The sequence below is a fragment of the Lygodium microphyllum genome, chromosome 10 (assembly GCF_053477565.2).
Source record: "Lygodium microphyllum isolate KBCC chromosome 10, Lygodium_microphyllum_v1.1.10, whole genome shotgun sequence".
Lineage (NCBI taxonomy): Eukaryota > Viridiplantae > Streptophyta > Polypodiopsida > Schizaeales > Lygodiaceae > Lygodium > Lygodium microphyllum.
The window spans coordinates 50,134,901-50,153,424 of record NC_141144.1 but is presented as its reverse complement, the minus strand read 5'-3'; the positions used below and the strand labels follow the sequence as shown (position 1 = coordinate 50,153,424).

Below are 18,524 nucleotides of genomic sequence, written 5' to 3'. Positions count from 1 at the left end.
CTCCTCTTTGAGTCTCCTTGAATCCTATGTGTACAACCACTCAAGCTTTGGTGGGACACTCTTGATTGCCTTGTGTTACATACATCTTAACATTTGTGTGACATATATGCATGCATATAGTCCATCAACCATCTAGTGGAGAACTAATTAGTTTGTATAAGTGCTGCAAACTTTTCATGCAAAGATTCTATCACGTAGTCCTTACTCCCCTCCAATATAAATTTTTAATCATGTATCATGCACTAAATATTTCACTACAAGATATAGGCCTCATACCGACATTAAAAGCGACGAAAATGTTAATAAAAAAATTTGCCCTCGTCGTTGCAAAAAGCATTGTTATTTGCAACACCATAGAACAGTCGGTATTAGCATCGTTATCAGCAAATGAGATGCTGATATCGACGCAAATAGCGATGCTAATAACGATGCTTTACGATGCTAATAACGATACCTACAGTAAAATTGCGACGCTAACAGGAAAAAAAGAAATTTTGTAGCAAGGCAGCGCACTATGTGCTTTATTTGGGCCATACAAAATCGTCTCTGTACTGTGTACAATGCTCATGTAAATAAAGACAAAATGTACTTAAATCATAACACTGATACATAAAATAAATACATGATCGCATAATGAAAGCGACTGGTACAATCATGGCAAGATATCACTACTACATAGAAAATGTATATACACATCACATGACCAAAAAAGAAGGGTGTGTGAGCTCCATGGATCCAAGGGCGATCTATAGATCATTGCCATCCGAAAGCTCGTCCCGCCACAAAGGAGCATCAAACGGACTCTGCAAAAAAAGAAACAACTACACATCAGTCCACCATACAATAATGCATTCTAATTAAACATGGTAACTACGGATAAGAAAGATGAGTGACTTACAGGGCCGTCGTGTCCATACAATCGGTCGATCAATGCAGTGAGACCGTGCCTCTCTGCATATCGAGTCTCAAGGCTAGTCGGATCGTGATTTGTAATGGAGTGCTGCAAACGAAACAAAATACTAACTGTTAGAAACACGATTGTCAGTACAAAGGATATTGCAAAAAAATAAGCAAGCAAAACAAAAGAAAAACTTACAAAGTCCTCTAGATATGTGTCCTATGGTCGCCACTCCCAAGATGATGGACCACTTCGGCCTCTAGTCGCGCCCTCGCGCTACTATCCCCAACGTCCTGGAGAATCTGTAGGCTCCTCCCTCAGTCAGCACCAGTCGTCAGTATCTAGCCACTTAGGCTTTGCAGCCCCACTCTTGAGTGCCTTGCATGCGTCTGATCGTCTGTGTGACATATATATACGCATATACTCCATAATCTAGCCTGTAGAAAACCTATCTATTGCAGCTGGTACCGGAAACTCCTCATGCAAGGATGCTACTATGTAGTCTTTGCTCCCCTCTAATATGTTTTTCCAATGATCCAAGATGTTGTACCGAAAAACTTATTGGCACAACTCTCTCATGCAAGCGATTACCCTCCTCCCCTCATCATTCATGATGATGGCTCCTGACCTATCATCTACAAGGTAGAAATACCCATATGGGGTATGCCTAAGATGGGTCCTCTCCCAACTGCGACCACGCTCCTAGGCATATCCAGGAGATCCCTATACATCTGGTGTATCGAACGGGGTAGTATCTATCAGAGTAGCACCCATAGGGGTGCCACCTGTGGATGACTGAGCAAAAGCCGAAGTGACTGGAGTAGACATCCCCACAAGTGTGACAAATCCTGGAGGTGATACAACTCCAGCAGAACGACAAGACAGAGACACCGCGTCCGTGCCTCCACAGTAACCGCTTGAGCCACGCTCTCTGGAACCGCCATGAGAGCAAGAAGTAGCACATGTATCTCGAGTCAACCGCGAGCTCACTATCTCCGTATCTCTGCAGCATCCCCCTGACCCTCAAGCACTCCCTTCGTCTGGCCCAAGTCTAGAGCGTCGACCTCATCTGCTTGAAACTGAAGTATCTGATCGCGCCGAAGTAGATCTAATAGAGTGGCCTAACGATGTCCAAGATAGCTCCTGGTCTGCCATGTCTCTGAATCTCGCCATCTGATCTGGAGACATGCGTGTAAAGATATCTCATAACTCCTCATCGCTCATCCCTTGACTCATCCTAATGATCTAAGTATCCACAAAGGTCACCTGCACAGACAAAAAGTGATGTAAGCATAATCAATTTAAATCATACAAAGCACGGTAATATAAATCTTTTAAAAAGGATCTTAATCAAAATGCATATCTTATGTACCCTTATAAGTGATTAGTTAATGAATTGAGTAAGTGGATGCTCCAAGTATGAAGTATCCTATCTATACTTTGAGAAAAAAATTGGATGGCATCAACTTTTGTTTAGCTTTCTTTGAAAGTGGTCAACATTCATTCTGTAAGCATGAATTGTGCATGTGTCCTGGCTCCTAATGCAAAGTTAATCATTTTTTATCCCTTGATACAATATGTCGTAGTAAACCCTCTAAAATGTAATATCATTGTGGAAAATTTTCAAATTGATTACCAGTTTTCCAAAATCTATAGTATTATTAAACATTGCAACCTTTTGTGTGCCCCGGAACACCTGCCAATATCAAATTGTGCTTGTTCACAAACGCACGGAATAGACAGAATAGGAAGAGAGGTGTTTACTGTAAGCTTGATGGATTGGCTAGCACTAGAGGTTAGATGGGAAAATCATAAGTGTTATTAGAGTTGGAGAAGAATTCCACCACCGTGCTCAGAAACGTATTCGGTCTTTGTATGTGAGTAGAATGGGCATTCTCAGGGGAAGTTGTGGCAAGCTTGGAGGGGCCAGGGTGGGGATTAGATTAGGATAAGAATTCATAGCGTGAAAAGGATAATAATTTTCATATACCATGCTCAAGACATGCCCTCTCTTTTGTATGGGAGCAAGGAACATGATTCCCAGCTTATGTATTTACGGGGTTCTTTCTCAATCCTTTGTCTATGACTTTGTGCATATTTGGACCTTTGAAAGAAATGGCATGGTTTGTTATGTAAAATGCACTATTGTTTCTGTAAAATGGTCTTTAAATATTCAAATCCTACAGCATCATCTATGAAACAAAGTGAGAGCGTGAGGGGTAGGAGGGAGGCATAATCACTTGATTTCTCCCTCATTGTAGGGCAAGAAGATTCCTATGGCAAGAGAAGTTGAACGCTCATTTAAAATATCCAAGAGTGCTCAAATAACTAGACATGATGGATCCTCACGAGGTATCTATAGCAAAATATATTGGGCAAATGAAAGAGCCCTTAAGCTATGCTACAGTTACTTGGGCCTTAAAACAAAGATCAGCATTACTCCTGCTCTAGACTTGGATGAGAGTGCCAATGAAGACTCGAGTGTTTTATGGCTCGAGACTCAATCTATGAATGGAAAAACATCACGTCCACATCAAGGTTCTATCCCACCCTTCAAGTTCAAAAAGGGCATGGGGTTTGGAATTCGTGGCTTTTTTAAAGGCAGTCCAAAACCATTGAATAGTTTGATGGAAGGCCCTCCCTTTTCTGTTTTGAAAATGTTGAGAATGTTCCCAATTCAGAGTGGAAGACCGTCAAACGGCATTTTAATGGCATAGATCCAGAGTTCACAGACTCTTGATATTTTTTAGCATGCTTTAGGCCTCGTGGTTATGTTCATAACCTTCCAGTAGATGGAAGAAGGTTGATCCTTCCCCCTACTCCCATGACAATCTTTGAGGTGCTTCCAAAAACAAAGAAGTATTGGGCCCCATGGGATCTGAGAGAGAAGCTAAATTGCATAAACACACAGCATGCCCCTAGCACTCTATGTGGATTGATAAGAAAAATATTTTCTTCCCACAAAGAAAGCGAGATTACTTCTTATCTTCAACAAGAGATTGTCCTGGCATGCAAAAGATGGAACTTTTTCTAGGTTAGCCCAGGCCAAGCTGCCCCACTTGAACCCCATGAGATTGAGCTAGTGCTTGGATATGATCGTGATCACACTCAAGGCTGCTCTACCCTTTCAAATCGGTATGATGCATTGGGAAACTCATTTCAGGTCAATACTGTTGTATACCATCTTTCACCACTGAAAGAATTATATCCGCAAGGTTTAACAGTTCTATCCTTATTCTCAGGCCTTGGTGGGGCAGAAGTGCCATTACACAAATTGGGTATAATTTTGAAGGCTGTTGTTATTGTGGAGATCAATGATAAATGTAAAAACATAATAGCTAACTGGTGGAACAAAATTGGCCAAACATGCCAATTTCAAATGGAGGATGATGTTAGAGATCTTATTGATGATAAGTTGGTTGAGATTGTGGATGCAGTGGGAAAGATTGACCTCATAATTGGGGGAAGCCCCTGCATCAATCTCTCAGGCAACAATAGAGTAAGCAGGGTAGGCTTGGGTGGCAAAGAATCCTGTCTTTTCTTTGAATTTCCCATGATTCTGAATAGTTTAAAACATATCATGCAAGCAAGAGGTTACCTTTGAATAAACATATCATGCACACAAGAGGTTACTTTTGAGCTGTTCAAAACTACACCAACATGTTGAAATGAAAAGGAGGTGTAATCTGTATGAGATCCAAATAAGTTTTGGTCCTTGGTAGCCCTGCACACAACCTTCTTGAATACTAATAGTGGCTTGCCTTTGACAAATAGCCTATTTTTTGTACATGTACTTTGTTATTGTTGTTAAATTTACAGGACCCAAACTCTCAAATCAACCTTCTGCTGGCAACGATTGTACATGATCTCGTGGGGTTATTAAAAACCTTTCATGTGACTTGCAGCATTCCCAATAGAAGTCATCGTATAGGCCTTTTCTGGTGTTTGTGAGTCCTACAGTTTCTACAATATCTGAGCCTTCCATGGTCATTGTGTTTTGTTCAATGTAAGTTGTGAGCAATATCTAAGTCTTCCTTGGTCTTTATATAGAGAAAATTCTACAATATCCGAGTCTTCCTTGGTCTTTATATAGAGAAAATTCTCTCATTCGTAAGGTGCATAAGACATTGGTTCCCTTTTTAGCTTCTAGTGAACTCCACCATAAATGAGACGTACATGTCACTTTTATTGCTTGATTATCTCTATTCGTTTACTTGTGGTGTTGCTTGATCATCTCCACCCACCCACCCACAAATTAATGTATGTCCGAGTGTCTCCCATCTCGTGGTGTTGCACCAGACCTCACAGAACCTTGCTACCACTCTCTCTTTGTTTTTTATCCATTCATTATCTCCTCTGCTTCCATCTCTCTCTCTTTTTCTCTTTCTTTATTATGCTGTATGTTTATTCCCTCTCTCTCGTTCCTTCTTCCTTTTTCTCTTCCTCCCCCTCTCTCATTTTCTTTAACAAAACATATCTCATTTTCTTTAACAAAACTATTACTACAACAACAACAACAACAAACAAGAAAACCACTACTACTATTATAACCACAACTACGACAACTATGACTACGACCATGACTACGACTACGACCATGACTATGACTACCACTACCACTACCACTACCACTATACTAAATAAGAAAAGAAGAAAAAACAACAACTACTACTACTACTACAATAATAATAAACAAGAAAAGAAGAAAAAACTACTACTACTACTACTACTACTACTACTACAATAAACAAGAAAACTAAACAACAATAAATAAGAGATGAAAAAAAACTACTACTATTACAACAACAACCTCTCCCTCCCTCTCCCTCTGCCTCTCTTTCTCTCTTTCCCTATTATGTTTAATGTTTTCTCCCTCTCTCTCATTCTTTCTTTCATTTTCTCTCTTCCTCATCCTCTCTCATTTCCTCTCCCTCCCTCCCACATTTCCGTTTCTCTCTTCCTCTCCCTCTCTCATTTCCTCTCTCTCTCCCTCCCTCTCTTTCTCTCTTTCCCTATTATGTTTAATGTTTTCTCCCTCTCCCTCTCGTTCCTTCTTTCCTTTTCTCTCTTCCTCTTCCTCTCCCTCCCTCACCCTCTCCTTCTGTTTCTCTCTTCCCTATTATGTTTAATGTTTTTTCCCTCTCTCTCTCGTTCCTTCTTTCCTTTTCTCTCTTCCTCTCCCTCTCATTTCCTCTCCCTCCCTCTCCCTCTCTTTCTCTCTTTTCCTATTATGTTTAACGTTTTTTCTCTCTCCTCTCCCTATCTCATTTCCTTTTCTCTCTTCCTCTCCCTCTCCCTCCCTCTCCCTCTCCCTCTCTTTCTCTCTTTCCCTATTATGTTTAATGTTTTTTCCCTCTTTCTCTCATTCCTTCTATCATTTTCTCTCTTCCTCTCCCTCTCTCATTTCCTCTCCCTCCCTCCCTCTCACTCTCACTCTCTTTCTCCCTTTCCCTATTATGTTTAATGTTTTTTCCTTCTCTCTCTCATTTATTCTTTCCTTTTCTCTCTTCCTCTCCCTCTCTCATTTCCTCTCCCTCCCTCTCCCTCTCCCTCTCTTTCTCTCTTTCCCTATTATGTTTAATGTTTCCCTCTCTTTCTTCTCCCTTCCTCTCCCTCTCTCATTCCCTCTCCCTCTTCTTCTCCCTCTCTCATTTCCTCCCCCTCCCTCTCCCTCTCTTTCTCTCTCATTTCCTCTCCCTCTCTCAATACACATGAATTTTAACAAAAACAAGTAAAAGAGAAAGAGAAAATACAAAAACAAAGCAAGAAGGAACAATGCACTCACCATAAAGGCTCAAAGATGGATTCGGTGGCTCCTCTTCGCGACGGCAGCTCCTCTTCTTCGCGAATGGCGGCAGCAGCGGTGAGAAGCTTTCCTTCTCCCTCTTTCTCTCTTTCTCTCTCCCTCTCAAACAGAAGATTTTCACTCTCCCTTTTGCTCTCCCTTTCACTCTCTCTTTCGTGTATGCACGCAAAATAACGTGCTTGGGTTTTGACCCGCGTTTTTTTTGTCTGGGCACCGTCACTATTTGCGTCGCATTTGTGAGGCTAATAGCGACGCTGCTATTTTGTATCGGAAACCACCGTCGATGTACCTCCATATCCTTGTAGTGTTTGTTAGCACAATTTCGTCATCATTTATAAGCATGGCACTAGTTTTCTCATCCACTGAGCACTCATACCCTACTATGGTGCTTCTAAGATGCACCCTCTCCCACTTGCAACCATACTCTTGAGCATAACAAGGAGACCCTTGTATATTTAGTAGACCTATAGATGTGGTACCTCTTAAAGTAGCACCCATAAGAGTGACACTCGTGGATGACTAAGCAAAACCTATAATCAAGGGAGTGGATGTACCTATGGGGGTAGCAAATTTTGGAGATGGTAAGTGTCCACTCGATCGATGGGATGAAAACACTATATTAGTGTCTCTACAACATACACGTAAGCCACTCTCTCTAGAACTAGCATGTGAGCAAGGAGTAGCGACCGATTGTGGGGTCACAACATTTATATCTCCACAAGACCCTCTAGAACCACCCCTAGAACAAGAAGGAGAGAAGGTATACGACTCTCTGAGGTATCCACCACAATCACCACCTCCACTAATCAAGAAAGAGGTTCTTAAGACTCCCTCCATGGCCATCTTAGAGTATCAACTCTGCCTATTGGAGAACGATGCATCAGAGCACGCGGAGATAGAATGTGCAAAATGCCTAAATGAAAATTGAGATAACTCATATGGTTTGCCATGTATCTCAAGTACGCCATTTGATCTAGAGACATACGCATGAAGATCCCTTGTAGCTCCTCATCTATGTATCCTCAACTCATCCTACACTCTAGATCATCTAGAGTGACCTGCACAACTAGAAAATGATGTTAACACAATCAATATAAGGGTAAAAGTAAAACACAACAATATATATCTACAAAGCAGTATGTAAGTTAAAAGTACAAAGATAAGTAAATAGCCAATGAATTTGACAAGCGAACATAAACACGACTGATCCTATAGCTCCATGATAAGTGCTTGGTATAGCTCGATATATACCACAAGGTGTATGTATAGGTCCCCACAGAAAGAAAAGTCTACTTTACTCTTAAAGAAGTTTTGTACTCTCATATCTTTCCCTAGATTGCCTATGCTTGTCTCCTTTGCATGCTGCAAGCCCTTCTTATCCTCTATTCCTTACAACAATGACTATTAATCATCGTTCCATCTTTTCTCAGACTCCCAAGAATCCTAATGATCCTCATCAAACAATTGCCCTTGATCCTTCTAACACCACTTTAAACGACTATATATCGAATATGAAGATGCTATGGTAATCTACTAAAATAAGACTTTGTGTATTACCAAAATACTCTATCTCATCCACTATAATGTTTGGATTTGTGGCTACTATCAACTCTCTAACTCAAACTTTGTCGTGATACCACAGTCCATAAAGTGCAATTTGTCAATGCACTCAACTCAAAATTGTCACTTATGTGACCATGCTACGATGTAGACTTTATACTATACATAAAAATGCCTAGATTAGTTGTTGCTACATACAATGCTTAGATACAATAACAAAGAAAGCATGCATTTACCTTTGGACTATAACCCCTCGATAACTCCCACCTCTTCATAGAGATTGCCTCCCCTTGGTGATGCCAGGAGGCATATTCCACGATGGATTCCGTGAGGTTTTGAGGTGGATTCCGTAAAATTTTATTATTGGGGCTCATACACAAGGTGGATTCTTTGTGTGAAAAGTCGATGGGGATGTCTATCCTTTTCGGGCGTTTTATTAATTTAATGTGTAAGTGGGTGATTCCATAGCGGATATTCCGCAAAATACATATTTAAATTAATAAATGTTTATGAGTTTAGAGTGCGCATTCGTAATAAATTAAGGTTAGGATTGAGTTCTAACCAATTTATTTTTGTAGCTGAAGACTGTTAGGTATTCACTTTTGTCGGTTTAATTGTATTATTTTTCTAACAATTGTGAATGCTTCAGTTGATGTGTAGAGCTAGCAATGGTGGCATTGGGAAGTATTGGAGGATAGTGTGTATTCAAATTATCATCAATTTTTTATGGGCGGGTATCTTAGAAATGGCGTCTATATTTTGTCGCGCTTATTTATTAAAGCACTTAATATTTATTTATTATTTTTGTATACGCATGGGCACACGATTTAAATATTTGTATTGGACATTCTATTTGGGTACCGCCTGACTTCTTGGGCGCCCAATAGCTTTAATTCTTTAGTGGCACAAAAGCTAAAGCTTGCTATTTTGTAAATTGGGCTATTTCTTGAGCTTGAAGATGAATAATATATAAAATACATGCTTTGTGGAGCGCTCACACAAGGCATGGGGAAAGATTGCACCCAATTGGTCTCTTGTTCATGTCGTGCAAGCTTTCTTCATTGTTTTTTGTGCAAAAAGTGGAGTTCTTTTGTTTTTGGGGACCTTCTGACGCTCATTACGCACGCATACGGCATCCAATCTGCGCACCAGTGGTATGATTTACCCAAACCAACAATGGAGCAAAAGTTGGATTTGATTATGATGCAGCTACAAGAGGAACGAAGAGCACGACAAGCTTTGCAAGCTCAATTGGCCAATCTACAACAATCTACAACCGACCAAGATGGATCGCAACCTGAAGATCTTATACAACGTACCATCAATGCAACACTTGAAGCCCAATCTATTCGGAAAGAAACAAAGATAAGTAAAGAAACTTCAAATTTCGTACTTTCAATGGATCACGCGATGGAAAGACTGTACTTGCTTTTATCAGTCAATTTAATGATTACTTCCATGAAGAAACATATGATAAGAAAGACAAAATTAAATGTGTCACTAACCATTTAGTTGATTGAGCATCCTTATGGTGGACTGTGGTCCACAAAAGCGTTGATTGTCCCACTACTTGGGAGACTTTCCAAAAGAAATTTTTGCATAATTTTATTCCTCCCCAATTCCACGAAAAAGCAATCAAACAATGGGATCTTCTACAACAAAGGGATCGCGAACCTATTTCCCAATACACTGAACGTTTCTGGAATGCTCTATTGCAACTATGAATGCTCGAAGATGTACCTGAAGCAACTCATAAACGCAAGTTTATGTCTGGCCTACTTGGACATTTTTATGCAAAGGTCAATATGTTCAAGCCAACAATCCTTGAAGATGCAATTTCCTTGGTCCATGACGCTAAAGACAAAATTCACGAACAAGATAAGCGACCACAACAATTTTCAACTAATGGTAACTTTGGTTCCAAATAATTCAATTCAAATTTTCAAAGATTCAATCAAAGTCGTTTTCTTCCATCTTCATTCCGTAAATCTTGGACACGACCACCTACCTTGCCATCAAATATAAATCCGAACCCTAAGCCATCCCTACAGTCAAATCCCAACATTCCTAAACTTCCTGCCATTACCAATAATGTATTCAAAGCAAAATCCATAGTTTGTTATAAATGTCATCAACCTGGACATCTAGCAGCCAATTGTCAATCCAAAAAGCCATCCGTCTATATCAATTACCTGGGAGCAATAGAAGATGAAGAACATGAGGAGATGCCGGACTTTACGGAAGATGATGACGACATTGGTACTACTTCTGATACTTTGCTCGGTATGCCAACTCCCCATTCCTTATTAACAATGAAATGTTTGGTGTATGGTAAAGAAAAGACTATCTTACATGATGATGGGAGCACACATGACTTTATTTTTGCAAAATTGATCAAAGAATTGAATTTACATACTGTTTCTACACATTTTTGCATCAAGGCTGCATTCTTAGATACGATATATAATGAAACACAAGAGGTGCATAATTTAGAAATTAAAATTGGTGACTATATTGAACGAAGAAATTTCTTAGTTGTACCTTTACAGTCTAGTGACATTATCTTAGGAATGCCTTGGCGTCATCAATACAATCCTGATATAGATTATTCTACGCATTCAATTAAAATTTATTTTCAAGGAAAACAAATCATATTGCATGGTATGCACGCTTCCAATAAATTTCCATTGCTTACTCATACTCAGGCTAAACGTGCATTACATAAAAGTAGCAAATCCTATTTAATATGGGTGAATGAAATTTAAGCTAAAGAAAAAAAATGCATCCTAGGAATGCACAATTTCTTTCCCAATTCCACGATTATTTTGCTATACTGATTTACCATCTGGATTACCACCTTCACGACCTGAAGATCATAAGATAGATTTAATTCTTGAAACACAACCACCATGTGAAGCACCATATAAATATAACCAAATTGAACAGAAAGAAATTCAAAAACAAATAGAAGAATTGCTTAATAGAGGATTAATTAGACCTAGTAGTTCTACATTTGGTGTACTTGTATTATTAGTGAAAAAGAAAAATAATACCTATCACATGTGCATTGATTATCGTGCCCTAAATAAAATTACTGTTAAGAATAGATACCCGATTCCTAGGATAGATTATCTTATGGATAAGCTACAAGGATTTGCCATATTTAGTAAGGTAGATCTTAAATCTGGATATCATCAAGTAAGATTGGACAATCAAAACTGCATTTAGAACACAATTTGGACACTATGAATTTCTGATTATGCCTTTTGGTTTAACTAATGCACCAGCCACATTCAGTCGTATGATGAATCGCATATTTCTGAAACATCAGCATTGTGTCATTGTTTTCTTTGATGACATATTAGTTTTCACTAAAAATGAGAATGAGCATTATGAACATTTGTCTTTAGTTTTTAAGTTGTTAAAAGACAATCAATTATATGCTAACCCCGAAAAGAGTGAATTCTTCCAAACAGAAATTTAATATCTAGGACATATTATTTCATCAAAAGGTATTAAAGTCGACCCTAAAAAGATAGAAGCAATTTTAAATTGGCTGATGCCCAAAAATATGCATGAATTACGTTCTTTTCTAGGTCTTGCTAGCTTTTACAAAAAAAATTTGAGGAATTTCTCATTACTTGCATTACCTTTGACAAAACTCTTAAAGAAGGGTATTGTGTATAATTGGTCTGACAATCAATAAAAGTCCTTTGATTTGCTGAAACATGCTTTAACTCATGCTCATGTATTACAATTACTTGACTTCAATAGACCATTCTTTTTAATAGTTACTGACGCTAGTGGATCTAGAATAGGAGTAATCCTTATGCAAGATTCTCATCCCATAGCTTACTTTAGCTGTAAACTCAAACCATCTGAACTTAAATATTCTACCTATGACAAAGAATTGCTAGCCGTAGTATAAGCCTTACGTCAATGAAAATATTATTTAATGGGATCTGAATTTATGATTAAAACTGACCAACAAAGCATTAGACATCTCCTTAGTCAACCACAAATATCTGACTGACACATTAAATGGACCGCTTTTATTCAAAGTTTTCATCCCATTATACAATATCAACCTGGAAAGAGAATGTTGTTGTTGATGCTTTGAGTAGAAGATTGACAATTCAAAATATTTCTGTGATATCATTTGATTCTCTCATTCCTATAAAAGATACTTATCACCAAGATCCTACTTTTCAAGCTGATTGGAATAAACTAGTTGCAAATAATTGGATTTCTATTGATTCATTGTCTTATACTAATGGATCTATGTTTTATGAAAAAAGATTATGTGTGATTGTTCCATTTCGATCATTTGTTTTGCATGAAATTCATTGTCCCCCATATCAAGGTCATAGAGGAATTATATCTACTTTGCATACATTGATTGAAGATTTTTATTGGCCACATATGGACACTTATGTATCTAACTTTGTATTTGAATGCTTAATTTGTCAACGAGTAAAAAGATACCATGGTAAACAATATGGTTTACTAATGCCATTATCCATTCCATCACGACCATGGGAACAAATTTCAATGGATTTTATCACTGGTCTACCTAACACTAAAGCTAATCATGATATGATTTGGACTATTGAAGACAGGTTTAGTAAACAAGCATATTTTATTCCATGCAAGAAAACCTTAACTGCATCTCAAGCTGCTCAATTATTTTTGAAAACTGTTTTCACTAACTATGGTTTACCAAAAGTCATTATTTCTGATCGTGATTCTAGATTCTGCAATAATTTTTGGATTACTTTGTTTGCTAACTTAGAAACAAAGATTGATTTTTTATTTACATTTCATCCTGAAACAAATGGTCAAACAAAAGCATATCTACATTTACTTCAATTTGCATATAATAACACACCACATACAGCTACAAGAAAGCACCATTTGAAGTTATTTATGGATATCGATTGCCTACACCTGTTGCATCATTGTCAAACAAAATTCAAACTGCTGATGATATTGCTAACATGCATGCTACTATTTTTTATGAAGTTAAAGATATGATTGCCAAAGCCCATCAATCATACACAAAACAAGCAAATAAGAAACGACAGGCTATGAGTTTTAAAGTTGATGATTATGTTTGGTTACGAATTGAAAAACGTAGATTACAAAGTGTAGATAAACACTGCGTTGTCAAATTAGCACCTACATTTTATGGACCATTCAAGATCACACACAAAATCAATGACAATGCATTTAAACTAAAACTACCACAACATTGGAAAATCCACAACACCTTCCATATCAATTTATTATGACCTTTCAGAGGCCAATTACCTGTACACCCTATCTATGAAAACCCTCCTTTGCTAGATGATGAAACTGAAATCCTTGAGCTTGAAACTATTATAGATATTGATTTTATGACAACTAGAACTGGCCTTAGATATTCTAGATATTTGGTCAAGTTTAAAAACCATCCTGTTGAAGAGGCCCAATGGATGCACGCTAAAGACCTAAGTGCTTTCCCCACACTATTAGCTCCACATTGAGCTAATAGCAATTGAGGACAATTGCTATCTCACCCTGGGGGTATGATGCCAGGAGGCATATTCCACAGTGGATTCCATGAGGTTTTGCAGTGGATTCCAAAATTTTTATTATCAGGGCTTATACACAATGTGGATTCTTTGTGCGAAAAGTCAATAGGGACGCCTATCCTTTTCGAGCGTTTTGTTAATTTAATGTGTAAGTGGGTGATTCTATACACTATAACAAAAAGGCCTCTTAGACACACTTTTAGATGTGATTTCTAAATTGAGAGAAAATCTTACGGGCGCAACTACCCCCCTGTCTATTTGCGCGTCTACAAACTCGCATCTATAGTCTCATGTATAAAGAAATTTACACGCAAAAATAGACGCGCATATACACGCGTGAATACAAGCGCATAAAAAATCAAATTTATTATTTATTTAATTTCTTTTTTGCATCTATCAACGCATCTACATGGAAAATTATATAAAAAACCAAATTTATTATTTATTTAATTTCTTTTAATTAGCTATACTTTTAATAGGAAAGTGATGAGACCCTTCTCATAGAAGTGAAGCCATGTGGTTGCGCGATTATGGCCTCGATGGTAACCTACCTCTCTAGGAGTAGGTATCCTACCAACGATAGTAGTCTACAAAATAATTATGATATATACAAACAATTATGAGATACAATGTATTAGAACAAATTATATAAAGAATTGAAAGAAATATAAATTTTAAAAAACTAAAAATCAAAATATACTTACAAACTCTACCTCCCACGACTCTCTGCCGCCCGATCTGTAATGCGACAATCCCATGGTTTCCATTTGGATGCGTTGCGCCTCTGCGTGCTCGTGACTCTTCACTTTCTCTGTTGCTTTCTTCCACTCTATGTGCTAGCACATAGGTGGTTGGCTATAGGCTCCACGCCCCTCCTCTTGTCTCTGTAGTGACTCCCTGGCGCGTGTCATGAGGTGAGATCTTTTGTTGTGAAGCAAATCCCTCTCTTTTGTGCGTCCCCAATCATTCGAGAATCGCTGACCCTCAAGATTTGGGTACCTCCTATGGACTGCCCTCAACACCTCCTGCCACAAGCCGCTTTTCTGATTCTTGAAGTAAACAAAACAATCTTTATACGTCGCATGCACGACGCTCCTCATGTACGCCATTACATCCCTTTCTTCATTATCATGGAAGATGCCACCAGTATCTATAACTCTATAGTACTGGCGTACTGGCTCCTCTACGTGATCTTCTGGTGAGGGTGATTGCTCGCCACCTCCTAGGCAACCCCCACACAAACCTCATCCTCCCCCTTGACTCTCCCTCCTCCCTTTCTGTCAACTACCCTCTGCCTCGGTGGATGCACGTACTTCTACAAATGCACATACGTCGGTTGACGCTTTTGCCTCAGCAGATGCATGTACAGGTGCTGCACGTGGAGTACCTGCAATTGGAGTTTGGACATTTGGTGTTTGGGAAGCCGTGCCAGGCAAAGACGTCATAGGCGTTCTAGACATGACGATAAACACCTCGTCTACTGTGGGAGAGTGGCCAAGGTGTCTGGTCATCTCTCCCATGAAGTCTTCCTTACTAGGAAAACCTCTAAAAATGCATTGACCCCTCTGCCGAATAAGCCCAATGTATCATTCATGCAATCCAAATCTGGGTCATTGCTAGATGAACGAGGATGGAACATCTGCAAAAAAAAACACAGGAAAAAGACAAATTCGTACAATTTTATAAATAAAAATTTATTTTTTATCAGAGCTGGCTGGCGTGTGTATAATCGCGTCTAAAATGCAGGATAGACGCGCTCTCAAACGCATCCCTAAATTAACCCTCTGGTCAGAGCGTGTATATATCTGCATCTGAGATGCAGCATAAACACGCAGTCAGATGCGATTCTAGAGTCAATGCTTCTAGGCGCGCGTGTATCCTCGCGTGTGGAATGTAGAATACACGTGTCTAGAGACGCGACTCTGAAGTCAAAGCTTCTGGGCAGGGTGGGTGTATTCCCGCGTCTCACATGCAGGATACACGCACCTGGAGACGCAACTCTGAAGTCAAAGCTTCTTCTGTACAAGGCGCGTGTATTCTCGCATCTCAGACCGCAAAGTACACGCACTATGAGACGCGGTCGCAGACGCAATGACAGCAAACATAGCTTTGCGTCTATCCCTACACAGAATACATGCGCTATGAGGTGCGATCGCAGACGCAATGACAGCAAACATAGCTTCGCATCTATCACTGCGTCTGTATTGAAATGTACACGCGCTGGCAAATGCGCTTAGTCGGTTGATTTGAGTCCGACAACTGCCATTCATGATTTATTTGTGCTATACAAAATGCAATCATAGATCCTAATACACAGAGAGAGAGAGAGAGAGAGAGAGAGAGAGAGAGAGAGAGAGAGAGAGAGAGAGAGAGAGAGAGAGAGAGAGAGAGGACTCACCTTGGGCATTTGGTGTGGCAGGTGGAGGCGCTTCTTCATTGTCCTTCTTCCTCTCCTTGGTGAGTTACTCTCCCTTGATGCTTGCTTGCTGCTTGTTGTCTCCTCCCTTTGCTTCTTCTTCCTCTTGTTCTCCTCTCTCTTATTCTCTCTTTCTTCCTCTCCTTGGCTTTCCTTTTTCCCTTCTTGTCTCTTTGAAGTGAAAGAATAGGTGAGTCATGAGGAGGTGAGGCATGAAGAGACTGCATGTCGGCTAAACTCGAGCTTTAGAACACGTAAAAAACGCAGAAAAGGAAAGGCACAATTTGAAAAGAAATGATTCAAGTATCTTTTGAATTTTGACGTTTGCGTCTATTTTCGCGTGTATATACGCGTCTAAGTTTACGTAAACACGCGTATAGATGCGAAGTTAGACGCGCAAATAGACGCAGATTTAGACTGGTAAATAAACACAAATATAGACGCGCATTTAGCTTTTATCATGAATTTTTGTTTTTAAGATAAGTTTTCATAGTAAGTTCTTATTATAAGTTTTTATGTATTTATGATAAGTTTTGTGTATTTAAAATTGAGATCTTAGAATAAAGAATACGCCAGCTTGAAGTTTTTATGTAAGCATATGAATAACAAATTTGATGTTGTTATGAATTAGGTTTAGTCGTGTCGTCGTCATCACCTAGTGCGGTGCATGCTGATGAGTCAACGAGCACATCCTCAAGTGAGAATGAAACATTACGTCTTCATAATCGATATGCATGGCTATGATAAAAAATTAAATGCATATGTGATCGTTGTCGCGGGTGTATTTTTCAAGCACGTCGAGTTGCAATGTCACACCTCAGCATGTATGGAGAATGGGACCGAGAAAAATCACTGGTATTCATTGTTTTTTTTAAACACTAAGATTGCTAGTCTATGTTGCTCAATATATATCAGCATACATGAAACTCCCTTTTGTGGTTGAGCAGGATGCAATGCCACATCCTCAGATGCTCCCTCCCGGGTGTCGAGAGCCTGCAAAACATCGACGCGAGGAGGCAGAGTCTTCCAGAAGAGTGGAGACTGACAACCATGATAGTAGCCCTCATGAAATACCCCATCAAGTTGTAGAGGATGAGATTTTGGACAACATGGTACACCATCTATTTTCGCAATAGGTTCAAGGAGAAGATCACTCTACGAAGCTAGATGATCCACTATACGTAGTGTCATCTACTCCGTTGTATGAAGGTTGTACGCATTCCGTTCTTTGTGCATTCCTCGAGATACTTAGCTTGCAAACAATTTATGGATGGAGTAATGTCAGTTTGAATGCATTATTGAAGTAGGTATCAATTCAGTTTGGCTTATGAATCATAATATTAATTGTTCTATTTTGAAATCAAACACAAATATATGTTGGTGGTTTTTTAAGTCACTTTTAAAAATATATGTATGTTATTATCACAAATGCTTCCAAAAGGAAACAAATTGCCAACTAAGAGAGAGCAAGCAAGACATTACTTGACATCTCTGGGAGGCCTCAATTATGTCAAGATCCATGCATGTGTCAATGATTGTGTCTTATTTCGTGGGATTCATGAGTTCGCACAAGAGTGTCCTGTTTGTGGGGAACCAAGATACGAAGCAGAGATGAAGTGGAGATAAAGTCAATGGATGTGCCACGTAAGGTTTTGCGATGTTTTCCGATTATTCCACGTATTCAACTTATGTTCAAGTGTAAGTCTATTGGAAAGATCATGTCATGGCATGCTAGTCATCGTTCAAGTGATGGAAAATAAAGGATCCCTACAGACACACCGACATGGCAACATATAGATAATTCGTTGCCCGTTTTCAAAGAAGAGCCAATAATTTTGAGATTTGGTTTAGGTATGGATGGAATCAATCCATTTGGCATCAAAAGCACATCATACAGTGTATGGTGAGTGGTATTGGTGAACTATAATATTTCTCCATCCATGGCAATTAAAAAGAGACATGTAATTGATGGACCTAAAAACGGGCCGGCACTGGCTCATGCACTAGCCGGACCTCGTCACTATGCACAAGACAACCCCTCGGCCTCGCGGCCAGGAGCGTCTATCAAAATCTCTACCTTCCTAAACATTGCGTTTGTAATACGTTGTAGTCCAACTGATCCTAACCCAATATTGCTCCTCAGAGGGAGTCCCTTTCACATGGCCAAGAGGCTCGAATCACATACACATGGGGTTCCTCCTACGGCTGAATGCCGTCAACCCTCTGCGACTCTCCTACACCTTGGGGATTGGCCCCTCGATGCGTCGCTCA

The 18,524-nt window shown here is 39.3% G+C and overlaps 1 pseudogene; it reads left to right on the top strand.

Moving 5' to 3' along the window:
• Positions 1–3,468: 3,468 nt before the first annotated feature.
• LOC148029984 (DNA (cytosine-5)-methyltransferase DRM2 pseudogene) lies at positions 3,469–4,502 on the top strand (annotated as a pseudogene).
• Positions 4,503–18,524: the final 14,022 nt, after the last annotated feature.